The sequence below is a fragment of the Triplophysa dalaica genome, chromosome 6 (assembly GCF_015846415.1).
Source record: "Triplophysa dalaica isolate WHDGS20190420 chromosome 6, ASM1584641v1, whole genome shotgun sequence".
NCBI lineage: Eukaryota > Metazoa > Chordata > Actinopteri > Cypriniformes > Nemacheilidae > Triplophysa > Triplophysa dalaica.
The window spans coordinates 3,264,381-3,292,012 of record NC_079547.1 but is presented as its reverse complement, the minus strand read 5'-3'; the positions used below and the strand labels follow the sequence as shown (position 1 = coordinate 3,292,012).

The 27,632-nt window shown below is 38.1% G+C and overlaps 1 protein-coding gene and 1 long non-coding RNA gene across 5 annotated transcripts in view; one reads left to right on the top strand and one right to left on the bottom strand.

Moving 5' to 3' along the window:
* The window catches only part of LOC130424540 (protocadherin-9), a 210,765-nt gene that overhangs the window by 153,533 nt on the left and 29,600 nt on the right, over positions 1 to 27,632 (top strand). The window lies entirely within an intron of this gene.
* LOC130424541 (uncharacterized) lies at positions 25,762 to 26,965 on the bottom strand. The gene is made up of 3 exons (XR_008906953.1): positions 26,832 to 26,965; positions 25,971 to 26,297; positions 25,762 to 25,901 (listed from the first exon to the last, which is right to left on the bottom strand). It is a non-coding gene; the product is annotated as an uncharacterized LOC130424541 (long non-coding RNA).

Sequence of the window (27,632 nt, the reverse complement as noted above, 5' to 3'; positions counted from 1 at the left end):
GGAGTCACGTTCCGTTCTTCATTTTTAGCAATGCAAGTTTTGGTACTAGATGTTGGCTGTGGTGGAAATTACAATGTGATTTGTGTAAATGTGTATGTTAAAATTTTGGGAATTATTGGTAGTAATAATACTTAACATTTTACTATTCAAAATGTATTCGAGTGGAAAATCACCCAAAAATGAAAACTATGTCATTAACTCTCTTGTCTTTTCAAACCGAAAGGACTGTCTATAACTGAACTCAAATGAAGATATTCTGAAGAATGTTGGTAACCGAACAATGAGTGTACCCATTGTAGACACAAAACCAATGCAAGTCAATAGGTACCACTGTTGTTCGGTTATCAACATTCTTCAAAATATCTTCAAAAAGAAGACAATGACAAGGAGTTCAGTAAATGATGACAAAATTTTCATCTTTGGGTAAAACTATCCCTTTAATATTTTACAGGGGCTAATTTCCACTGGTGACAGGGGGGACATGTCCCCCTTACTTTTCAAAATTCAGTTTGTGAACCCCTCACTTTCAAATTTGTTGGTAATGATTTTTAACCACATGCCGTCATCGCCACAGAGAAGTACTAGGACCAAGCAGAACATAGATAGTGTGAGCCTGTGTCTTCTGTGTGCGTCGCCAGCACACTCTAAAAGTAGATGTATGATTAGATTGTATGATTTATTACTTTTTCCGTTTAATAAGGACTCATTCTTTTAACAGCAGTTAGTGTTTATGTCAAGGCTTGACAGAAACGTGGGCTTCCCTGGTCGTTGTTTTGATACGTTAAACCTTGTCACGCATTTAAAAAAAAAAAACATTCCGACTCGTCTCCTTCCGACCGCAGATTACAAGGTTTACAAGCCATGTTTTCCTCCGTTTCTCAGTCAATACTCACATTTTCCCCCTTCGTGAACATCAAATTTTGCTACACAATAAAAACCCCTTTGGTTTCATGGTTTAATCAATTTAGACAATGAACACAAAACATAAGTATTTTGAATTTGTGATAGGATTCAAATCAAAAAATGTCCCCTATTTTGTGTCCCCCTTACTTCTTAAACCAAATTTACACCCTTGATATTTTATATATATAAAAAAAATCAGTAGGCCTATGATGCGTTCACTGGGGCTCAAACCCAAAACCTTTGCATGATAATGTAACTCTCTACTTTCTACTAAAACTAATACTTACATTATATGTCCTTTACATGACGGAAAACTTGAAATGTGTTAAAATAAAAGTCTTCATATCCCATCGCAAAATCATGAAAACAGAAATCATTTGAGCAGAGTTTCTACCTCTTCTACTCGGCTAAGAGGTAAAACACTAGTATAGTGCGCTCTGTAAAGGCTGTTGCTCCCGCGCCGAACCGTTTTAAAGCCAACAAACGCTGTCACAGATAGAGAATAAGGAAAATGAGATACAGAAGAAGAGGGGTGGAAAATATACACTCCATTGAGCGGAGAGAAAGCAGGATGGCAACAGTGACAGGGAAGAGTTTATATCACTCTCCACCAGTATCTTTGAAGGCTCTTCCGAGCAAATTCTCAACATTCCTTGCGTTCTTCCTCACACAAAATATATTCAAAGCGTTTTTTTTTTCTTCCCTCTGTAAGCTTTTCTTATCTTTTCAGCATCAGAATTGAGATTATTTACCAATTTTGCCCTAATGATGAATCAGAGGTGGTGAGTTGAAACCATGGTAACAGTGAACATAAAACACGTAATGAACAGATACACAGTGAGGTAAAAGGAGAGAAAGAGAGTTTTATTCCATACCAGTATTGTGATGTAGTGCACATTGAATGAAAAACAAATAACAAAATGTATAAATGCAGAATGTAAAAACATATTATAGACAGCGGAAAGAGCATGGAAAGAAGTTTATGGAAGAGAAAAATAAATACAAAAGTATGCATGTGATAATGAAATCGGGCATAATTATTCTTGGGAATTCATTTGATAAAATTTTAATCACTGGTTTAATGTTAGATTTCTTGAGTAAGTTAACGCATATTTTGAAGTAAAGTAATATTGAATATTTAAATAAAACTAAAGGTTTAAAAAATGTAACTACATTAAAAAAATGTAAGCACTGGCACATAAATGTTTTTAAGGACCGAAGAAGAAAAAGTTTCTTTGCGAAAGGTCATGATCAGGCTGCAAAACTTTGTTTGTCATTGAAACTTTTATTTGTAAGAATGCTGAACCCAACCAGGTTTTATTAGCCAACGGAGTGGAATATAGAGTGTTTGGAACCACAATCTTGATGAGAACCACTGCCGGAGGGCAGATGCCATTCCTGTACTCCTCTTGTCATCTTGTATCCTTTAAGTCTCATTTCTGCTGTGACATGGTGATTTGAACAAGAATATTTCGCTTGTTTTCACGGTAGTCTCTTCATTTCCCCACTGGCACTCATTTACCGTCTTTCCTAAATAGTATCGACCGTAATAAGCGCATGACAAAATGATGACAGGTGGATTGGGCAGAGGCCAGGCTAGTTGTGCAAGCGCCAAAACAAGCTTTGGTCTGTCGACTTGTGTGTAAATTGTCTCTTGAAAAGGTAACAGGAGCCGGTGCTCTGTTTTTAAAACAGGTGATTTTTAAAGCTGTTGTCCGAAGGGGTCTGACTCAGCAAACAATTCTCCGGCGACTCATGAGTCACGGCAGCAGCTTAAAGTACGGCACACGGCAGTTAAACTTAAATACACGGCAGTTATTTTAGTATTAGCTTTGCGTTTTATGTTATCTATAAACAGACAGAGAGAGAGAGAGAGAGAGAGAGAGAGAGAGAGAGAGAGAGAGAGAATGTGTGTTTGGGCAGGGGGGCGTTTAGCACTCTTCAGGAGGAGGGGCTCACCTTAACCACAGTGAGCTGATCTCAACTTCACAAGTCTGTGATGGGGCTTAATCCACATATACACTCTGCAGATCGGTCAGACTTAAACACAGAGGGAGAGAAACAAAGATCTAATAGTTCAATGGTTATTTTTGCACCACCATTAGCTCAAATAGGAAATGAGGTAGGAATAAAAATGGAACAAATGTTAACATCAGTGGATTATATAACTACATATCAAAATAAAAAATAATGTGACATTTATCGTAAGATAAAAAAATATTATGTGGTAAAAATATAAGCTTTACAAACTTTCACTTCATCTGAAATCAGCTACATCCGTAGTAAACTGAGGATGCGAAATGAATCGTTTTTTAGCCTTAATACACAAAAAAGTAAGAAATACCCGTATGGTCTTTTGCTTCTGATGAAATTTCTCAGTGATCGGATGGACAATATTCTATCCCATTAGACTTTGGGAGCTGAAGAGCAGCAAATTTCGAAAGATTATATTTTTCAAGTGTAATACAGAAGTGTTGAACAAACAATTGCTCATAATTCACTACACATTGTTTTTGTGGCTGTTGTTAGTATGTCATAGGTGAACAAACATATGGGTCACTTGACAATGAAAACAGCGGATGAAGTACATCAGTCAAAAGTTTGGAAATACTTACTCATGCATTATTTATATTTTTCTACCTTTTCGATTAATGCTAATCTCATCAAAACTATAGAGTAGCACAATTGTAACTGTGGGCATTATTATAAAAGCATCTAAAAAAAATAAGAACAGTTATATTTTAGCATCTTCAAACTGGCACTCTTTGACCCATTTCAGTAAATTTTGTAATGTAGAATGTAATGTAATGAAGAAATTGATTTGTTGACACGGTTATAATTTAATAAATAAATGTACTTCTAAGAAGAGGTCTGGTCTACCTTTACCTGCAGGGACCACTTTTGTTATCTAATCCATTGGTATTCATTCAGTTTTGTATTTAACTGGTTTAAGTTGCCCGGTACTTCCTGGGGCTTCTGCATTTGGATAGTCGTCTATCCATGCGCGTGTGTGTGCATATGCGTACACCACCATATGCTTTGCGCTTCACTTTTACACCACAGCTCATAGCTCCTGTCACCGTGGTAATTGCATCCTCTTGTGCGCTTGGAGCTTGTCCAGCATCTGTGTCTATGTCTCTGTGAGTGTGTATTCAGCTTTAGAAGGCTTCGCTCTGCAGATTACTGCTGTTTTTTCCTTTGTATGTTTACATGCTCTCTGGCAGTAAAGCCGTACAGTACTTGTGTACCATACAGGTTTTGTAGCGATACAGTCAGTTTGATTGTGTGGTAATAATATTTCTTGACAGAAGGTAGCATTAAACGGGAGACGTCTTGATGCCAAGGAAGGCAGATACATTTGGGACGTGACTCCATCGAAAGATAGATGTACGGCTAAAAATGTCCAGGTATCACTTTATAAGGGTAATCCATCATGGCGTGTGAGGAGGAGAGTAATCGTGAAGTCTAGTGGCAGGGATGGCTCGGTCCACTCGCGAAGCACAGCGGGGGGGTCGGATACACCTGGAAGAGCCCATTAACTGGAGGTGAGGAGGGGTGTAATGAGAACAGATGGAGGCGTGACAGGTGGAGAAAGAGGGAGATAGAGGTGAGAAGTAATCACACAGCGAGCTCAAAACTCACAGCTGACACGAGCGGCAGTGAAACATGAGAAAAAATACCATCATGATGGTGTCCATAAGAAAAGAAACGTTGTATTAGTGTGGTTAAATGCTCATTTTGAAAGAAAAACGGGCGTTGGATTATGTTTACGGTTGTGCTTATTAAACCAAAGTCTTACCATCTCCAAGAAGAGTGTAGCGAGGAAGGTGGGACGGGAGCCGCGGGGCTGGACTGGTGGCGTGAGTGATAGTGGAAATCAGCATCTCCCACGGAGGAGTTCGGGAACATAAAAGGACGAATCGACAGGACTGGTGGCGAGAGAGGACTGGGCCTGTACATGTTTGTATTTATGTTCATGACCGTGAGGTGGCTGCCGGCTTTTTACTTCTGTGTTTTTGTTTGTTTATTTTATTAAAACTTTATTTAAATGTTCGCCAGTTCCCGCCTCCTTCCTCGCTACAAAGAGTTAGATAAAGATTGTCAGAATGTATTACCATGGTAAAGTGACATGGTACATTTGCTTTAAGTTGTCAAAGAACTCTTATCGGGAAGGTGTTTTTGTCTTGTTTTTAGTATGACATAAACAAATGAAATAATGCTTGATGACTATGCTTAACGTCCCTTTAAAATAAAAAATTTACAATGTCTATTTTGTCATGAATTAATGCGGTGGTTATTGTAAATAGTTTTTCAATGTGGTTTATTCTCATTTAAAATGTGTGTGGCCACATAATGTTTAGTAAAAATCTGAATATGCACTTCCTGTAATGACTATCCATCTTAAATGACGTATGTTAGACGGCTTGGGCGAAGCATCCGTTGACTCCTCCCCTTCGACTGTCAGTCTGCTGCCAGTTCCTTTTCAAATTGCAATGGCTGTTTTTATTCATCAAATCAAATAGCAGAGAAAGACGAAAGCCACGCCCACTATTTTTTGTCATTGGAAATTCCATTTTATTTGGAAATGCGTCAAAATGGAACTTCCGGTTCACAGGGACTTTAAAGCAAGAAAAACTCTCTCTTTTACGTCACGTTTGTCTTTTAAGAATGTTTTGATATTTTAGTGGAAAACAAGACAAAAGTACAGATTAAGATGAGCCTTTTTCCATTCGTGAAGAAAGAGAGAGAATAACAGAGTATTTCCGAGCAGAGTGAGTCACGGAAGAGAGAGTACAGAGGAGAAACGGTGAACAGTGGGCGGAAACGCCGCGGACGTGGATTTATGAACGACAGCAAGCATGGGCTTTTCGCCAGTAATAAGAAACTTCTGAATCGAACAGGTCTCAGATAAACGTCAACTACAATCTCTCTCACTTACAGAGACACGCACGTGAACTCCTCGCTGCACGAGAGCGATTACAATTCAAACACCTTCTGGTTCCCTTCCATCCAGCCGGGGTGTTGAATTGAAAGCAGCACCTCGCGCGCGCACGCGAGTGGCTGACGGCAGCGCGTGCGTTGACACAGTGTGCCAATCCTGCTGTAAGAGCGACAGCCGCAGGTTCTGCCTGCACAGCCTCGAGCGTCTGCGGGATATTTTATTCAGCAGCCTCTACTTTAAATGTCATTTGCTGTTATTCGAACCCAGCGATAGTTTATATTTGGAAAATAGGATTTGACTTTCTTTTTTTTCGTTTAGCAGTTCTTCCTCTAAATGATTGTAAGGTAGTCTTGTGATGCAGAACAGAGGACGCGGTTCAGAAAACTATCTAGACTATAAAGGGATTTATAAAAAACTTTTTAAAATTTAAATAATGTTGAGGAACTGACAGAAGCATTTGCGAATGGGTAATATTGCCCCTTTTGACAGGCGAGGTGTTAACGTGCACATCTGTGATTATTAAAGGGGTCATATCGCCGAAAGCAGGATATTATTGCTCTTTTGAAATAAGAGCTTGTTGAAACTGAGCTGCAAAAAATCCAAAATCGCCACGTGGTCATGCCATCAAACCCGTTAACTTATTCAGTCTAGCAATATAACAACAATGTAATTTACATCTTAGTAGCAAAAAAATGTAACTGTGAGGTCCGCAACTAAATTAAGCACATATGTGAATGCTTCTAGCTATACAAGCTGCCACATTTTGATGCATTTTAAAAACGGTCACGGTGACGTTTATAGTGTAACAAAAACACGCACTGCATTCATACAGTGTTGCTTTCAAGCCTCTTTTGAATACATTTGGCACTTTTATTCAGAGCACTGGGGTTTGTGTTCAGAAGTGTTATTAGACCTTTTGACAGGCGTTAACATGCACATCTGTGATTTATTAAAGATTGCCTGGGCTAACGTCAGATAACCCACAGTGCTCTTTAAAGTCTCTGTTTGAATTATCAAACACCTTCCTCACCTCCCCTCACCAGCCCTGAGGACACCATCAAAGAACAGAGACTTCAGTGCGAAAACATCTGAGTCACGTCTTTACCGGCTTAAATCTGGACGCCACCCACCCACCAAACAAGTGCGCGAGATGCATTGCGCAGCTACTTCTTACGGCTCGAGATGGAAATTCAATTTAATCTGCACGCGATTTTGCACGGGAATAACGTTTAGACCCAGCATGTACGCTTAAAAGCAGGCAAAATGATATTTCTGTTGACAAACAGCAAAGAGGCTTTTTAAATGATGCGTTTAACTCCTTTTCCAGAGTAAGCATTCTCTGAAGACATGCTTTTCCTAATCTGACAAATTTTGCTTCCCCTCTGATCTAATAAATAATGGATAACATTCTGCCTTGCTTTCTGTTAAAAGGACTAACACCAAATTTTCCCTGACACGGAAGTTTTGTGTCATTAAACGCATATCGTAAGGCGCGTTCTCGTTGGCGCAAGTTGTTTATTTTGTGTTACGCATCACGTCGCACGCAACCCTCAAGCCCCATAAATGATCAATTTATTTCACACATTTGTGAGACAGGGAAATATTTTTTCTTTAGTGCAGAGCCCAGAGGTATATGTTTAGATGGCAGACACTGAATAGTGAATATCCGTGTTTGTGAAATAAACGTAAATGTATTTCTGAAGTATGCTAATGTTTAGGCTTTAGTTGTTGTTTTTCTACTCAGAAGTATGTGTGGGTGCTTGAGCATATTGAGATCATGAAAAAGCAACAAAATCATTGAATTATATGGCCTTCAGCTGTTGAATTGTATCGCATAGTTGAATCTTATTAATGGGGATTATATGGAGTACAATTTAATATGAAATATACACAGAATAGAAATTCATAACAGAATTTCATAAATTAATTTTACTTAACGGAAAAAAATTCTCATGATAATTCAACAATAGTATAAAAAATTCTAGTCAAAAGTGCCAAAGAACTGTTTGCTTTTCTAAATTTTCAAAATATATTTTGTGTTCAACATAAAGAAATGTATTAAGCAAATTACTACTATGACTGCTATTACTACTATATGACTACTATGCTTGGCAATGGTGGGCAAGAACTGTTTAGTTACAAGCATTTTTCCAAAAATCTTTCTCCGTGTTCATCAGAACAAAAAAATTAATACAACTCAACTTTAGTGTGAGTAAGTGTGCGATCACACTGAACGCACTTTTAATGTTCGAAAACGCACGGCGCGCGGCGCTGCTCCTTTGTTGACTCTTGCAAAATGTGAATCGGACCTAAGCATCGCGCAAAACGCTCCCCGCCAGCTGAAAAAAACTCAAAAGAGGCGCATTTCACAGCAAAAGACGCGTTCTGTCTGATCAGGCCTTTAATGAAGACTTTTCAATTTTGGGTGAACTGTTTCTTTAAGCACAGATTTTTCATTAACTTTTATTGCACCAGCTATGTACTATTACTGAAGTGATCCAAACCCTTTAAAATGGTTACAGTTTTCATCATAAAAGGCAAACAGGCAGTAGTACTTTGTAAATGCTTTAAGGCGTCATCGTCGCAATGACAACGTCATCTCGCATCAGTTTGCAGCAGCCAGGAGCTCCGTTGGGCCAACAAGGTGTGATATTTTATTCGCACCTCAGAATGGAATATTCGCACAATGGGAAAAGTCACTGCTGAGAGAAAGAATACTGAGTATCACTTCAGAACCCGAGGCTTGGGCGTTTAAGCACGGAGCGTACAGGACGCAGTAACGTTGAATTCTTTCATGCTAGTTCCTTGGCATATGTACCTGTGTGAGCGCTTCCCACTAGAGGCACTTTATCGCTTTCAAGTTTTGACAGAGTTGATCCTGGTATCTTGTTATACGAAGGAAATCTCCCCTATGAATCACGCTGTTCTGTTCCCAGTGACATGCGCTGACTTGTAAAGTGATTACCTTTACACGAACGCGTCAAAATGAACCCTTTTGCGTTCCTCCCCGCGTGCGGGCTGATTGCTTTTGCTAGCGATCCGGTTTTCTTTTATTTGTCTGAAATAAATAGCTTTTGCTGGCCGTGTGTCGCAGAACACCTGTACGCGGAGGTCACGGAGAAGAACGGCACAGGTGATAAATGACTGCGGTGTATCAAAGGATAGCTTATCATTGCGCTAAAAACAATCAAACACCTGACACGGTGCAGTAAAAGCCTATCTGTAATGACTTTGTTGAACGATGTATATCTTGTCCTGGAGTGTAATGAGGGCGTTCATTGGTTTTAACTGGCAAGGCAAAATGTTTTAACTCAAAAACAGAACCTTATAACGTGATGGTTAATAAGCAAATCGATAGATTATTCCTTACAAATAAATTATTAGACTGGCTTTAGTTCAGCTTAGACAAGAAATCTCAATGTCAGTTTTTTCAATATTCAGAAAATTCAAAGTAAATAGATATATGCACATGTGATCATACATTAATTACTGTATATTATAATGCAGCAAACAAAAACATTTTACATTTCCATTTAGTCATTTAGCAGATGCTTTTATCCAAAACGACTTACAGATGAGGTAAACAATGGAAGCAATTGGAACACTATAATGACAACAAAAAGCATAAGTGCAATCAAAAACTTGTCTCATATCCTATCACAGTATAAAGAGCTAAGTAGTATTTCTTATTTTAAGAGTAGAAAATCCAATGTACTTATTTTAGAGTTTGTACCAGTGGTCAGCCATACATTGTTGTGTAGTTTCTCTCATTTTCCTTGTTTTACCTTACTTGTCTTCTCTTGGAATAAATAAGCAGCAAATGATAAGTAATTTATTAAAAGTATTTGCTCTCGTTTTTAGATTTATTATCGATTATCGATTTAAGAGTTTATTATAAAACAGCAACATAAAAAATGGTGAATTATTTTGCATAATGTGTACATTAATAGAATAGCTACATCAGCTTGAACAATGAAACTGAATCTCTTTACATTCTGTTGTAAACAATCGAGATTTGTTGTTTGGACAAATAAGTAATGATTCAGATCATGTGAGATTTCTTGTCTTGGTAAACATCACTGCCCTTAAACCAAATGTGGTTTAACAGTTTATCCAATAACCAGCCTATTCAGCACCTCTGGAGATGGCTCAAGGATTCGAGTTTTTGCTCGCCTGTTTTTTATGCTGTTGGCAGTCAAAATGCTCAATAAACCACCTGCTTCTAATGAGAATTCAATGAGGTCATGAACATCAGGTGGGCCGTGTTAGCGTTTTTCCTCGGGTGTGCTGCTTTTGTTTGTGTCTTTGAGCGCCACCGGCCTAAAGACAGAATTTGACGCTAATGTGCGTGAGCAGTTGCAAACTTATCATTCTAAAAAGACACGTAAGAAACCGAAAAAGAAATCAGCAACTCAATGATTCATTCATCTATCTCCTACCTTGGCTTTACAGGCGCAAGGTACATTTCTTGTCCCGCCTAGTTTTCCTTGCTCTGACTCTTACCAGTATCTTATGCAACAAACTCGAAAACATGGCAAAACACTTATGCCAGTCCACCTACTGCTCTCAGCAGACTTGCTCGGTCAGTTGTGAAGTTCATGGTCCAGGTTCTGAAAGGAGTCGACGCTTGGGGAGAAGATGAAATACTCTGGGCTGTTGTGCCTTTAATATGTCATATAACATGTGCCCACAATAAATAAAGTACAAGCATTTTAGGGAATTTCACACGCAGATTTTGAGATGTTTTGCTTGTTGTTTGTCACAAATCAAAACTGACAACATTAACTTTCCTTTAATTTGATTTACTGTCATCAAAATGTAATTTGGCTCACTCGTCTGTCGTTTCTAAGGCCTTGTTTCAAAGCAGGAGTGAACGGAAACAGTGTTCAAAAGTAGATCAAGTTTAGGAATATTTGGTCATTGTGCACCATTGGATCTACACCCGGTTAATTTTCATTTCATGTTGACTTAAAAAGACCCAGATCTGCCAATGAAAAGCCTCCATTTTAAAGTATATGTCTTGACACCATCACTGTGATGTTTTGCCGGCCAGAACGTGAATCAGAACGCACAACACATCCACCAGCCCCGTCCACAGCTTGAAAAGTCTGCTGTTTGATCTTCAACATATCATTAACTACATTATGGGTTTCGACCAGAGTTTCTCTCCCTGTCTAATATGAGAGCGCTACAGTATTTTCCAACACATCACTTTTGGTCCCTGGTGTGATAATTAATATTCATGTTTGTCCAGTGCCTCAAACCCTGCCTTCAGGCATTTATAAAATGATGATGATTTGTGCTGCGAAGCTCTCCATCGGCCCTGACTCTCATCCAGAGAGGGAGTTGAATGCCGCCTTGTGAAAGACATGCGTGAATGTGAAGTGAGATCTCTAAATACAGACAGGAACTGAAATCTGCAGAAATATTCAACAGTAATCACTGGTGCAAGCGATGCTGTGACAACATTATTAGTCTGTAGTTTTCCTTTAGTGTGTCTAGTATTACAATACAAGATATTCTGTATTCCATATTATAGGGGAGCCTGATATAAGGCATAACAGAACATCAGACCCCTGGATTTCCAGGCACCACCCCTGCTTGTCAAAACTGTCAAATTCAACCTGGTGTATGCCAAGCAGGCACATTATAAAAAAGGCAGAAAGTAGGGTTAAACCTGAAAAACATCTTTGCTTAACAAACTCGAGAATAAACACAAAATGCCATTCACACAACTGAACCTCCATTTTTTTTCTTCTAAAATGAGTATAATTGTGGAATCCACACCAGAATTATAGTAATACAAAATTATTGTCTGGCAAACGAACGATAAAACATCCGCTTCAATGCTAAAGCTTACAATTATCGTAATGTTGACGCTAATATGATATATTTCTTGGTGTGAACGCACCTTAACTGGGCAGTATATGTATAGGCAACAATAGATAAAAACAGCGAAGACAGACCAGTCACAATTGAGTATGCATATATTATTGTGCAGTTACGTTAAGTATTCACGTAATAGGGGTTTCACAATATAGCGATATTGACAATAACCGTGATCGTTAAAAAGCATGTTGATTCTACTCATATCGCATTGTCATGAGCATACATCGTAAGCACCCTTTTAATATTTTGCCTTAAAGGGATACTCCTCCCAAAAATGAACATTCTGTCACAAATTACTCCACTCAAGCTATTCCAAACCTGTTTTCATTTCTTTGTTCTATGGAACACAAAGATATTTGGAAAAATGTTAGCAACTGACATTTCTACGACGGCATTGAGTCACAATGGTAACAAACTTTTTCTCTGCGTGCTTACATTTGTATTTTATTTGTTATTTATTGACCAAATAAAAGTCAAAACACAAAACAAGCCAAACAAATATGAATTTAACTTATGGCATCATTTAAAACCTATAGTGTAGATATCACAGTAATACGTTTGAGCACTTTTTGGGCTACGTTAACCGTGTAGAGAAAATGCGATATTGTGACAACCCTAGAATGTAAGTATTATTAGGTTGTAAGTTTTACAATTATGTCTACAATTATATAAGCTGAAAATAATCGTAAACATTAGCTAAGTGTATAATGCTTAATCAAATCAGTGTTAAAGATTCCAAACCAAAGCAAAATTGCCTTTTCAGTTGTAAGGGTCAGAGAGAGTGAAGGAATGCGAACGCTTCTTTATTATTTAAACCTTTGACTAGCCCATTACGCCAGCATGCACATTGTCATACTACACATAACACAAACACTGGCCCAGGTTTCTGTTTGCATGTTCTTGAAGATATAACATGCTGGAAGAAGTTTAAGATGCGGGGCGTGTGCCACGATAAGCCGCACTGCTGAAATATGGCTTATCACCGTCTGTACAAACCAATGATAAAGACAACATACTTGGCACCATCCTAAGATGTGTACACAAACACATACGCTGTAAAGAGACGCAGGAGAGCAACAGCTGGGGTTCGGTACAAAACCCACAATCCTTAGGGGCCTTCTGTAGTTGTGTAAATACAACGCGAAGACTATCATGACTCCTGACGCAGAAATAGCCCAGCTGTTTACTCCGAAAAGAATCTGTGTCAAGACCGTCGCCCATTGCACGTACAGCCATCTGCTATTGACATGTGTGCTATTTCTTGATGAGTACACTTAGTCCCTTTTGTTTTGCTCTTTGTTCCATCGTTCTTAATCACTCTTGCCTTCCTCTGCACTTCATTTTTGTCTCTTTTATATACGTCTTTCCGGTTAGATCTTTGCTCCGAGTCATTGTGACTCGGTGGAGTATGCACAACTAATGCTAATCTGTCAAACTGTATAAAGGAGCAAACATCATGGCTTACAGGTGTTTTTTGCCCTGTCGAAAAATTCTTGCTCTTTAAACATGGTTGTTCTGGTCATTAGCTATTTTTTAATTCTGCAAATTGGTTCTTATTCTTGAACAAGGTCAGTATATTTTATTATCGATTGCCCGTGTCCCAATTCTTTGTGACAGGATTAAGGTCATTACAACTGACTCATTTACTGTGGAGCGTAATGTAAGTTGTATTTGCTATAAACAATCATTGATTTACATCTCTGGAGGTCAAGTTTTCATATATTGTCACAGTTCTGTATTGACGTTAATCGACAGTAATTAATTACAGAGATTGTTAAAAGTAAGAACACTTCATAATTATTTTCATACTTCATATACAAGACTGTAAATAATTCAGCTCCTGTATCTGGTTGAAACTTAAACATATTGTTTAACTGCAGCTGTAAGATACCATTACATCTCAGTTCACTTACCCAAGTTGTTATGGCTCATTGTGCGTCAGATATGTCTAATATGATAAATCTTAGTTCTGTGAGTTGTTTAATAAGTGAGTTGTTGAATCATGAACGAAATGTTCCGACAACGTTTGTATAAATGAGTTCAACCAATTCAATGGCAGAGCAGTTCTGGACCAAGATGAACTGGATAACCAGCAAAAACCACCATAGACCAGTCAGAAACCGCGCTCCAAATATCATCCATGCTGCTTGTAGTGGAGCAGGCGGGGCTAGACCGTGGTTCGAGACCGGTGAGTAATTGTTAATCTCGAATCACGTAGGAGATCGGGAGCATATAAGAGAACGAGCGACCGGACCATCGAGGAGAGAGGACCGGGCCCGAACATGTTTTTTTCGTATTTATGTTTGATTCGCCGGCCGTCGACTGTGAGGGGCGGCCGGCTGTCTTTTTACTTTTGATTATGTTTGATTAAATGTTTAAATGTTTCCTGGTTCCCGTCACCTTCCTTCCCTACTTTGAATCTTTCTACACTGCTCTTCCAGCAGGGTCTATGCCTGTATGGCCGGTCAGAGCCGAGAATCTAATGCCTCTGGCACATTGGTGTTCTGATGTCTCTGTGGAGCTAACATGTGACACAGAGTGACAGAAGCCCATCAACACTGACAAGATCCACCGACCGCCCGGGGTCACGTGATCTGTGAGGAACGGTGTTAGACGTGGCTACAGAACCGTTGACGCTCGTGGAGGGTTTGACCTTTCACTTCACATCAGCAGGGCTGGTGTTGGAAGATTGAAACAGCTGTAGTGCTCTTTTAGCTGGTGCTATGGTTTTGCCCTTGAGCCGGAGAAGCCATCATCACTTTATGAGTTAGAACTGTAAACATCATCATCAGCGGTGTCAGGGAACAGGGTTCTGTTGCTAAAGGCCCGTCAGTGTGTGATTCAGTGTTCACTTGATCCTTTCTGTCAAATTAAACAGAGGCCGTTTGAATATGGCTGTTAAATGCTTCACAACACAAATGATCTGCAACTAGGAGCAGCCTTCTCAAGTCAAAGTTCTTTCTTTCTCATGTCAACCATTGTCATGTTAGCAAGGCCAGTCACAGAGAGAAACAGTTTTTAAAACGAGAACTCTACTTATGTTTTATATTATTGTCTGAAGGTCTAAACGGTCTTACTTTAATTGTCTAGTTTAAATGTATGCTTTGTTTAACGCCATATTTATTGTGGATGTAATAGCTCAGCTGATTTTCTTTAAGAAACGGTTAAGATTATATTGAAATCTCTTTTTTATTGGAGCCTTTGGTATCTTTCTAAATCTTCCACAGTATGTGACTCTGTTGACATCTCTTGTTGATTTACATTTTACATTTGCGAATTGTGCAAATGCTTTTATCCATACAATGGATACTGTGACTTACTGTGCTCCATGGCTATGGAAGGAATCCATTACTTATCCATTGAATATGTTTAAAAATATATTGCAGTGTAAAATATACAAACCTTGTTACTGTTTTAATTAATTTGTTGATTCATGATTAATGAGTTTGGCTTTGCTTGTTTAGAACTTGTTTTGTGTGTTTTATGTGAAATGTTTCATCTTGGCCTTGACTCCCTGGAAGAAGAGATTTATTTTAATCTCAATGGGACCTTCCTGGAAAAATCAAGGTTAAATAAAAAAATGTATAAATGAAATACAGTGCAGTAAGGTAAACAGTATGTGCATTTGATCAGCATGTGTGTTGATTCGTACCCATGAACTATGATGTGCTAATGCAATGCTATACCAATTGAGCTATCAGTGTTTTTTTTCTCCAGAGACCATTTATGGTTGTCAATGAGAAATAGTTTTTCATTCTGAGAAGAAGAAGAGAATAGCTAAAGATTCCTATGGGTTAAGCTTCTGATCATAGAATATGAAAGAATATAAAGAAAGCTGTCAAGTTGTTTTATAAGATGAAAAGGTTGTGTTATAGACAATCCAAGTATGTAAGAAGATATTGATTTGTTTACAATCTCTCACATGGAAACCTTGAACTGAGATTCATTACTCCAAACCATCATCGGTTGCTATAGCGAGGCGTCATAATTAAATGAGTTCTCATGTGAATAAATCCCACGTAGTGAGCTAGTGAGCACACCAAACTCTGTGCATTATTAAATAACTGCTTTACTCTTATTTACTGTAATATTGATTGTGATATTATTACCTTGACATTCCGAGGTGCACAAACATAGCACTGACTAATTAATCACAAACGTACGACTCAATACGCATTTGTTGTATTAACATTTTTAAAGATCGGAAGGGCAGGATTATGTGCTTAGGAACCTCTGCTGCACTTGTAAGGCCAAGTTTGGAAGTAATATTGATATTTGGCTCCAAGAATGTACATATACATAAAACTACAGCCCCCGGGACTCGTGTTCCTTTGTGAATAAAGATAGGGATTAATCAAAGGCTATGAATTTTTATTTTCTTTAATCTTGAGCAGCGGCCGTCGGTGATGAAGGGAGGGGTGAGGGATGGACTGGGAGCTGTGTTTTAAATAGTAGTCCATTTAGCAAAACTGTTCTTTCCTAATGTGGTAGTAATAGGAACCGCTTAATCTTGGTGGAAGATAAAAGAAAGAACGGAGCCATTTGTGTGCATGTGATATTTTCAAGGATGGATTACTTAAAGCCTTGGGAGGGCTTACGACTGGGGTGTGTACGACTTCTTTTACAGTCATTTCTCTGGTGGGGTACGAATTTGTCATAAAAAAGCTACAGAAATAGAGTTACTTTTATTCGTACAGTTAACGTTTATTAATGTTCCCAGATCGAATGATACAACATAAAAACATCAAGGCTGGTACAGCACGGGCAAGAATACAGTTGTGTGTACTGTGTAAATTCAAAAATACTTTAAGTTCAAATATACCGTCATTTATTCACCTTCACGTCATTCAAAACCTGTGGAACGCACAAGAAGATTTCTGAGAATGTGGTTTTGTGCATACAATGGAGGTCAATGGGGGCCAGCGTTCTTCTTTCGTTACCAACGTTCTTTAAAACGTTCTTTTTGTGTTCTGCAGAAGAAAGAAAGTCATACAGGTTTGAAATGTCATGAGGGTCAGTGAATGATGATTTTTTTTACTAAACATCTTTTGGTCTATTCAATGATATTTCTGATGGATTCAGCAACTGTCTGAAGCCTTTTAGTACAAAGATGATTATTTTTCAGACTGCCAAAGAAAAACCTTCCGAGTAGACCGTTAAGAATTAAAGAGGCCAGTAGCTAAATGGCAAGATGTGACATTTATACTTTTATTGCCCGTGCCATTAGATTTGGCATTGAGATTTCACTGTCTGGCAAAATTCCTCACCGTCACCCCGCAACCTTCCCGTCCCCTATTAAAGTCTTAACGTAAATTTCCGCCGTACTTTGTTGTTTGGATAATCATAGCCCGATGTGTTATATTTCACTTGCTTACTGGCTTCTGTCCAAAATATCTGACTCGGGCGAACAGATAATTCATTCAACAGGCTAATTTATTGCTTTTCCACCTCGTTTTGGAATCATATACAGTGTACCTGCATCTAAGGTCACCAGCGCACACGCCCAGCATGGTAATGTTTCAGGCTGCGCCCAGGGTCTCCGATAATAAGCTCTGGCTAGTTGCCTTGTCTTTTTTGGGGGGAGGACGTTAATTGAAAATAACATTTATATTCAGGGCCAGAATCGCTCTGGATTCCTAACTGAATTTAATGAATCCACACTGCAAGACGGTTCATTGGCAAATGCAGACGATAAGAGTAAAGAGAAAAATTGTTGGTGGGCTGGTTTAAAATCCAATTTAAGATAGATCCTCATTCTGCGCTATTGCCAGCTGAACGTGTCTCATATAATTCTACACAAATGCCCCCCATTTTATCAATAAGGCCATTTTGTATGAACAAAACCTTTATTGACTTTAAAGGGTCGGTTTGCTTATAATGATGATTCTTCCATCATTTTTTCACCCTTGTGTTGTTCTTAACCTGTGTTCTGTTATTTTCATATCATATTTAAAAAACAGCTTTTTGTATAGTAAGACAAATTGTATTGACAACAGATATCCAGCTTCATAAATACAGAATAAAAGAAGCTCTCAAAAATATTTCCTAACACAAATCTGTCACACTGTATGGCTTCAAAATACATAAAATATAGAACATATTTTAGATTTACTGCTCTTAAGTTTCTCATTTTTTTTTTTTTTAGTTTGTTTGAAGTGGTAGGCTTTGTTCACATTTTTCAAGTGGTTACAAATAGCAGTCGGCAATGTTCAGTGGGAGCATTTGAGCACGAAAGGTCTTGAGTCAGGCCTCATAGGCAGCCTTACCAAATTATTATAACCGTGTCTTTGCATCACATATTTTAAAACTACAATACGAATTTCTTGTTAGAAATGCACTCAAACGTTATTTAAAGTGAAAATTAAACTTACACGTACACAAAACTATGCTCCAAACAATGTTACGGCCGCCAATTTATTTTTTAGAGTTTGATCCTTGACCAATCACCTGTCTTGCATGTTGTTATGGAAACGACAGGTCTTGCTATTCGCTTGTCATTGGTTAGCTGTGAAAAAGGTTCTTTGCGTTGGGTGTTTTTTTTTTTAAAGAAAAGTTAACTTTTTTCAACTTCTGAGATGCAGAAGAGACATGGGCACTGGTTTTTAAAAACAAGCTCAGGACTTTTGCAAACACAGTTTAGTCCTTGGGATCATAATGTAAAACAGACACTTACAGCTTTAAATGTAGCTTTAAATGTAAACTCAGCCTTACAGATGTGTTCACTATACACTGTCAATGTGTGCAAAATAGCACCACAAATTATTTTCAAATATTCTCCTTCCAGAAAAATAAAATTTTGGCTCGACAGATCCTGTTATAATATTGACAAATTGCAGCGATGGATGTGTCCCTAGCTCCATAGATCTGTACATCCTTTATATACAGTATTTTGAATTTCTCAAGTAATACAGTTCCCCTAAACAAAGTACATGAGTGTACCGTTTTTTAAAATGAGACATAAGAGATAGCATAGCGTGATTTTAAGTTGCTGGCATCTGCACAAGCTCGGCCTTCTGGCGTTTGGCTGAATTTTTTTGTTCATTGTGCATCGCAACAGGCGTGTTATCGACTAAATCATAGAGTCTCTCTACAGAGACCCCCAACCAGTAGCTCTCACACCTTCAAAGATCGACCACATCAAGCACGACACGTTTCTCGGTTTGCTTCTGTTTGTTTAAAAAGAGCTGGGCTTTCAAAGATATATTTACAGATCAAGAGAATCTGAGAGGGCCACTTGCAGAAAAGATTTGTAATGTTTGTTCGATCAATGGTTTATGGAGACTAGCAGGCAATTGTGGTGACTCATGGCTAATTCCTGCAAATCTGAACATTTTAAGACAACCATTTTAATCCTTATCTACTAGACCACACCACCCCCATGCCTTGTGTCTGTGATACAGTCTGCGTACAGTTACGTTGTGAAAGTGGACATTGGAATATAGCGATAGAAAATTGGTGTAATTAGCGGTGAGGTCTCTTGGTCGGGTTCATAGCTGTTGTGTTTGCTGTGATCTCCTAGGTTTCTTGTGATGATGTAAATGAGTTTGATCTTTATTAAACTCTTTCACCCAACAGTTCTCCGCGTGGTGTGAACACCCGCGAGTTCTGATGACTCTTTCGCACAAACACTCTAACCTCTCGTGCGAAAACTCACCAAACCGCCGTCGAGGGAATAGCATGAATCAAAACCTTTGAGCTCAAACAAATGCCTGGCATCTGCCAGTGATATTGAGATAAAATATGTATAAATATAATTTAACAAAGTCTGCCCTTAGCCTAATTAAAGGCTCAAAAATATTATTTATTTTGACATCAGCCAGTGCTCACAGTTATAGACCACTTCGGAAAATGTATCGTATTCACTAATAGCTTGGAACAACATTATTAAAAAATTCATGCCCAAGTCATACCCAATTTTTAAAAAGCTACTGTACCAAAAAACTGTTGCATAATCTAAATGAGGTTGAATCAAGGCATTTGCCAGCAATTTTAAAGAATAAACATCTAATAAGTCTGCTTGCCTGGCTAAAAACTTTATCCCTCCACACATTTTTGCAAGCATTTTGCTAGCCATATAGTCACCAGTTAATTGATTATCTATTAGGCAACCCAAATAATTTACTACGCTTTTTAACTCTATATCCACATCCTTAATTTTGACTCAAAAACTAGAATCCTGCTTGGTTAATTTCATTCTTGAAACTTCAGTTTTACCTAATGCAGAAATAACTTGTTATCTGAATCCAATTTGAAATCTCTTTTAACTCTTTTAAAGGACGTTGTGTTCTCTATAACCACTTTATCCCGACGAGCTACCAAAATTGCTGCATCGTCAGCGTAGAGAAAAAGTTCCTCTGAGCATGCCACCTTTAAATCATTAATGTATAAAAGAAAAAACAAGGGCCTAAAATTCTCCCTTGAGGAACACCGCAAGTAATTGGTAGGGGATCAGACATTTCACCTTTAATATCAACAACCTGCTTTATATCTACAAGATAAGACTGAACCCACTTAAAATATTTCTGATCAAAACCGATTCCCTTTAGTTTGTACAGTACGATTTTGTATCTATAGTATCAAATGCTTTCTGATGATCCAACACAACCATCCCACAATTTTTCCCGCTATCAACAGCTTTCCATATACTGTGATTCAAATGTTATATACAGGTCTCGGTGGAGTGTGAAGGCCTAAAACCTGACTGCTGGGCTCAATTTGAAAGATTCATGAACTACACATCTTTGTCCATAAAATGAACGAATCACCTCATTATAAATATTAGGGCTTCCTGGGAATTGGTTACGTGAATTATCAGCAAATTATATAAAATTACTATTCAAACTATCAGCTACCTCCTTTGGATGAGAAATTAAGCTCCCTTCCAACTTGAGAAAGTTTTTAGGTTCCTGTCTATTTTCTCTTGTCTTATCTTTAAAAAAATCCTCTTTGCTTCAATGATCCTATCCCTAACCTCATTTCTCCTTTGTTTATAACGCTCAAAACTAATGGGATCTATATCATTCTTAAAGCTATCATCCCTTAATTTAAGCAGCTGGAGTATTCCATCTGTGATCCACGGTTCAGATCTTTGCTTAAGTCTTACTTAGTTTCTTAATACGTTCTACCTTTTGTAAAACCTTACAAAATGACTCCATGGAACACCCCCAAGCTTTGTCAACATCTTAAAAACTTAATACATGAGACCAATCCACTTTCTCCAAAACATCCCAAAATACCTTAAGACTATACTTTTTCATCAATCTAATTAAAACAGCATTAACTTCCTGTTTCAGTTTTTTAACACTAAACACACTTTTCAACAAAATACAACTAACAGCACATTTACAACCGAATCAAAATGTTACAAACAAATATATTTCGAATTTAATTATATTTTTGACAAATTAAAAAAGTGCTTTTGGACAAGTGTTTACATGTTTTGACTTGGTCTATAAATCATGCATGGAATAACTCATCCTATGATTCACATCAGTTTGAATGTAAATAAGTAAATAAATTATATCCATGACTTTCTTCTTTTAGGTGAACACAAAAAATGAATTAATATTAAAATGCCATCATTTTACCATCTTATCTGAGATGCCAGAACTTTACATCTTTGCATGTTACTGGTGACATTTATAATGCATTTCTTATTCTGATAACAGCCAAAGTTAAACTAACCAGTTGTGTTACACCCTTATGAAAAGAAATCAAAGGTTAACAGTGGTAACTATAGTTCTTTGGTTTTATTTGTTGTAAAACTGCAAATTTACCGCCCACAGTACCCAAACCATCATAGGTTCGACTACAAATAACAATCAATCTTCCCAAAAAGTCTACTTAACTTTTACTAAAACCCTGTTTAGTTTTCTAGTTAATGAACTAGCATGCTTGATATCTGTTGGTGCTAGTTCTCAAAGGCGCGAAGTGTCTGTCATAACACTCAGCATGCAGATGTAGCCGTGTTTACCCGACACAAACAGACAAATTCATTTACGCCTTTCAGCTACGGATGAGCGCCGCACCTAATTATTGCTCTAGCCTAGCAGCAGGCTCCAGGAATATGTTTAGCACGTGCTAATGTCAGGGGTTGAGGTGGAAGCGCATACGGAACGTTTGATGGGTGTCGCTGAATCTGTCGATTACACGTCAACTAATACCTGTTCTTAATATCACGGACAATAGAAAGTGACAGGAATGATATGCCTGAGCTGGTTTCTGATTGAGGTTAAGAAGAACAAGGTGTTGTGATATTGTGCCTGAGGTAAAAAACGGTGAGATTAATACAACGTCTCTTATCTTCTTTTACATGTGCCGTTATCCTGTGTGACACCGTGAACAGGTAAGAAGACTTTTTTCTACATTCATTTAATCTTTCTCAGTGAAATTTGCATATTGAATGACAATTTTCTAGCAACGTAATGTATTTTTCGGACTTGTGTGTCGTGTGTTTCGTACAGGATTTTGTTTTTGCAACAGGAGATGCAGAGCAAACTCTGACATTATTGGGCCTAACTTTTTGCGAAATATAACTTATGAATTTTATTTAAATACAATTTATTGAAGTGAATTCACATTCTGCTGTGAACATGCACATCGCAATATTAACAGCCAGTCAGTACTGACCGATTTAAGTTTGTTCTTTCTTAAACATTACTTTAAAATAAACTAATGTCAAACTGGACATAATCTCTGACTGAAAGAATGAATTTTCTGTGTTGAATTCGTTCTTTTGATCGTATTCACCAGTTGGTTTTGAACGATCTTGGAAGTGAATGGACGTTTTTGCTTTTTATGTCTCAAACTGTTTAACATAGTTGTCCTTTCTGGACATCAAAATGCTTTAATTTGCTTTATAGACATCTTAACAAAATACGTATATTTGTGTTTCCTGTGATGGAAGGCGTTTCGCATCATCTGTCTCGGTGGAATTTGTGCTTGCCATTGTTTACGTCCAGGGCCTTAGACATGTCAGATTTGATTGTCCAACCGCGACACGTCCTGTTTAACATTTCTCTCACTGAATTAAAAAGCTACTTGATATTTTCCCCGACGTCACCTCCACTGGGTATTTAGCGACTCCATCGGAGAGAGTATCTGTCATCGCCAAAGAAAAGCTTTTCCGGGCCTTTTTGTCTCTGGGAACGCTTGACGAGAGGAGAGATCAATGACCTGTCAGTCATCGCACGCAAGGCTTCAGGTTTCGTGAAACCATGTGCAAATGTGAGAGCTGACGCTGTGGCTCAGGAAGGTGTATACGATGATTACAATTGTAATTTAACCTCCAAGCTCTTGTGATGCTGGACATTAGATGAAATGGAGAATCACACAGGGCTTTTCTAATTAACTAGCCCAGCTTTATTTTCTTTAGACTTTTGAGTTCTTTTTACGAACCCTTGACACTCGTTGAGGATACAGAGGTTGTCTTCTACTTCTAATGAATTTCCCAGGGACCTTGAGAGAGCAGGTCTTTAAACAAACACAATTAGTGATGTCAAAGCACCAGCTCTGGTTAATGCCCCACCATTCACTGCTAATTACAAGTGTGTTTTGAACCGGTATTTCATATGTACCGTGAACAGCCAGATCACGGCCTCCGTTTTTGTCCGGTTCTGCTTTTTCTGTACCAGCAACGCCGTTGCCGTACAGATGATGGATACAGTGCCCGTCAGGAGATTTTCTTTTGATTTTGTAAAGCTAACATAAATAACAAATTTTGACATTCAAAATACCCAAACCTGCAAATTGTTAATACAGAATTGTATGAATGGGAGAGTCTATAATTCTGCGCATCAAGATTCCATGTAGAGCATTTGTCAGTTTTGACTTTGAGTTACAGGCACATTTTTTTGGGGGGCCATCTTAGAAAAAACAGTGAAATGATGTTTGGGATTTTTAAGGATGTTCTCGTAAAGAGTGTGCGTGTCACATCCAGAGGCTGCGGGGAATTTAGAGACCCAGTCTAATCCTGTCATAATGCCACTTTGTCCCCTGACATCTGCACTCTGCTCTCTCTCTTTTTCTCTCTCTCATAGAAATCTGTCTCTTTCTGTCTGTCTTCCCTTTAAATTTACCCCCCAACCTCATCCCTTTAGGCGACTGACCCATATCCAGCAAAGCAATTAACCATTTTGATACGTCAAGTAATTACTTCATTTTTCATGTTAAAACGCACCTCATTTAGTGAGGCGTGGAGCAGCTAAGATGGGGAGGGAGAGAGATAGGTCAGCGGCGGTTTGAGGAGATTAACACAAGACTCTCACTGTCTCCACGGCTCGATGGATTGTCTCCAGAGAACATGGGAAATGCGGCAGAGGAAGTGGGCTGCCATTTTGACCTTGGCAGCCAGCTGCTGACGTGCACTGGAGAGTTTCTCTTTACTCCCCATACGCAATCGTGGCCTTTCGCGAAGGGAGTGCCTCTCGGTACCTCCTTGGGCCCCTTTGTGATTTTACCCCCCATTATTTAACGTGTCACATGCCTGCCGGGCAAGTCGAATCTGTCACCCCCTGTGGAAGAGTGGGATTTTAGAGGATAAGTGGAAGTGTGTGTGGTCCTCTTTGGCTACAGAGACTCCAAAGTACAAGCTCTTAGGCCGTCTAAATATTTCAGCACCAATTGCGACTGGACCGCTACATGCAGGCGGACAGATCGAAAAAGGGAGGCTTTAACCGAGTTGTTCCCCGTTTAACTGAAGATTCATTCTCTTGATTTCCGTAATGTATTCTTCTGAGGTTTGTGCAGTAATTCAATTTGAGGTAATTGTAGCAGGAATCCATAATTAAAAGGATTAAAATGCAAGCCGTTTATAGGCGGGTTAAAGAAAGTAGGAAATCTGGTTTCTGGAGCATCTCTGGTTCTCAAAAATTCCCAGCGTTGAGGTGGATTTCTTATTTGTTTTGACACTGCTTGGACGAAATGGGGAGGAAATAACATATAAATCGAATCAAAGTGCTTGTTAGACTTCATAGAGAGGGCGACCACAATCTGGGTACCAAGACCTGGACGATATAATTTAACAAACATGTCCCAGTATTTTTCTGGAAATTTCTCTTTTTATAAATATATGTTAATATTAATGTGAATATTTGCTTTAAATGACTTCTACTTTTTCAAAAGAGAAACAAACTTTGAGATGCTTAAAGTCAAGATGAAGTCAAATGGACCCTTTAGGATACTTAAAGGGCTAGTTCACTCATGAAAATAAAATTGGTATTAACTGGCCCCCCGGTTACTTACTGTCTTCAAAATATCTTCTTTTGTGTTCTGTGGAAGAAAGGAAGTTGAAATGACAAGAGGGCGACTAAATGATGACAGAATTTTCATTTTCGAGTGATCTATCACTTTAAGGAATCTTATTGGCCAAATAAAAGTGCATTGGAAATTCACAATGGAACACTCTTAAAAGAAAAGTGTTGAAAACAACACAACATGTGTCGTTTTCAACACATGCTCTTAGTGTGCTCAGGGACAACACATATTATGTTAAAGACAACACAGAATATGTGTTATGAAAACACACAGACAAATGTGTTATTTTGGTGAACACATTAATGTGTCATTTTTGTATACATCTAACACAACTGTGTGTTACGTATTTATTACTTATTATTTTATTATAAAAGATTATTGAAAAAGCTAGATCAGAATACAATATGTAGTTATCATGAAATCGCACTGAAGCATTGAATACGGTTCAAATACTGTTTATTTAGCAATTCTTTTGGTTTTAACATGGAATTAATACTGTTAAAAATACTGTTGATAGAAAAATAAGCATTTTAAAAACATTAATCATACAACAAATTCATCAAACACTTTAAAAAAAAAAAAAACATACATCAAATATTATAAAACATCTCATATCTGTTATCTCATAAACATATCTCATAAACTCATATCTGTTAGATACTGTAAAATACAATGTCACATAAAACAAAGTCTGACATTTCCAACATAAGACCAAACTTTCTCAACAATTATATACTTACAATCCATGATTTTCTACGAGGTCACTCACAGCCACTTTAACAAGTAACTTTCTCGAAGAAATTGACAGTGTCTTTGTGTCTTCATGTTCTCTCAAGATTGTCAGGGCCTTTTCCATGAGCAGTGTCAGCAGACCAGTTGTGGTGACAGTCCGGCTTACATCTGTTGAATGAGACTAAGAAGAAAAAAAAAACAATTAAAATGTTTACTTTGACAATTATAAATTGGATAATTATAAACTCACCAGTAATGACTCAAATCTCCCTTCAAATGAATCCTGTGAGGTACTAGCAGTAGCACTAGCAGTATAATATATTTGGAATTTGTCAAGCTCCTTCACTTCTGAATTAACATCGATGTCAATAAATTCTTGAAAATCTGCGTCAAATCTCAGTATGCGATCAATAGATACTTGTTGAGATAGGTCAGTTTTGGCTGAGTTAATCAGTTCTCCAACACTTCCAACTGTGAATAGTTTTCTCCATGTTTCCTTCCCGTCTATGAAGACAGTCGCGAGAACTCGGTGTAAAATTGTTAGAGTAAACGTGATTTGATCATGGTCTTCCATTACCTAGATAAAAGATATAACACCATATTATAATGCCATAATCATACAAGTCATAATTTAATCATGAGAAAACGTAAACGGTAATCGCGTTATCAATACATTTTAAATAGTCAGTAACAAGAAAGTTAACGTTAAGTTAGCACAAACCAAGTCGCGCGCTTTTTTAAACCACACAGCACTCATCGCTAGAACGTCGTTTTAACCACTGCATAGTTTATGGTAAAAGGAATGTTAGGAGTTCAAACATAAGGTGCCATGCATAACCTTTAAGTATTTTAAGAACAATCATTAGCAGTCATACCCAATAAATAAATAAATAACGTTACCTAAACAGCTTTGCGAAGCGTAAGAGCTCGCTGGCCTATTGACGCTAACGTTAATGTTAAACACACAAAACATATTTGGCTACGGAACATGGAAACGGCATAACAACGGTTAAAACAAACAAATTATGTTTCCTGGACAATTAACACAAATCTTTCTAATGTTTGGTGGAGAAATATTTATTATTTTACACGTTTAATCATATTCACTCACCTGAGGCAGACAGATGCATTTCTGACGGCTGGCTGAGCGTCGGTTGGAAAAGAACGCCACTGCGCAGGCGCAGCAAGAACATTCCCGCAGTCCCAACAGTTGTTTTTCCACAGCGAGTTAAAATGCTTTATTCACATTTGCAACATGATAAATAAATCCGGTCGTTAAAGTTGACATCGCCCGTTGAGTATTTGCAGCAGAAAATATTCCTTTTATATAATTATGTTTAAACATAGGCTACTAAATGTGTTTAACACAGTAATTGTGTAAACAGTTGAGCTCAATATTTACACATCATGTGTCTGTAGTAACACAACATGTGTTACAAATCCTTTTACACATATGTTGTGTTCGTTTTTAACACATCATTTTTAAGAGTGAACCTGATTTATTATCATCCACCAGCAAAACTGTTGCTATATTGTGAATATTCAACATATTATATATCACCCTGCCCTGATATCCATAGACCTACAAACCAAACCTCATACACATTAATTCTGCAATATACACATTTCCAGTACAGCCGAAGCCAGCGGGCGGCACAGGTAACGCACACATTTCTCCCCTTCCAGATGAGTGGGATGTCAGTCATTTGCGGCATGCCTCTGACTGGATCTGCTTTATTTTCTCCAAGGAGGTCCAGATAACCTCAACACCCACATACACAGCCCCCCTTCCTATAACATATGTCTAAAATGAACATTGCGGCTTGTTCTCCCGTGGCTATTTCCCGCCGGATGAAAGGTCGGGTGAGCTTGATGTTTTCTGAGCGAGCGTGTCCACACGTTTGTGTGTAAA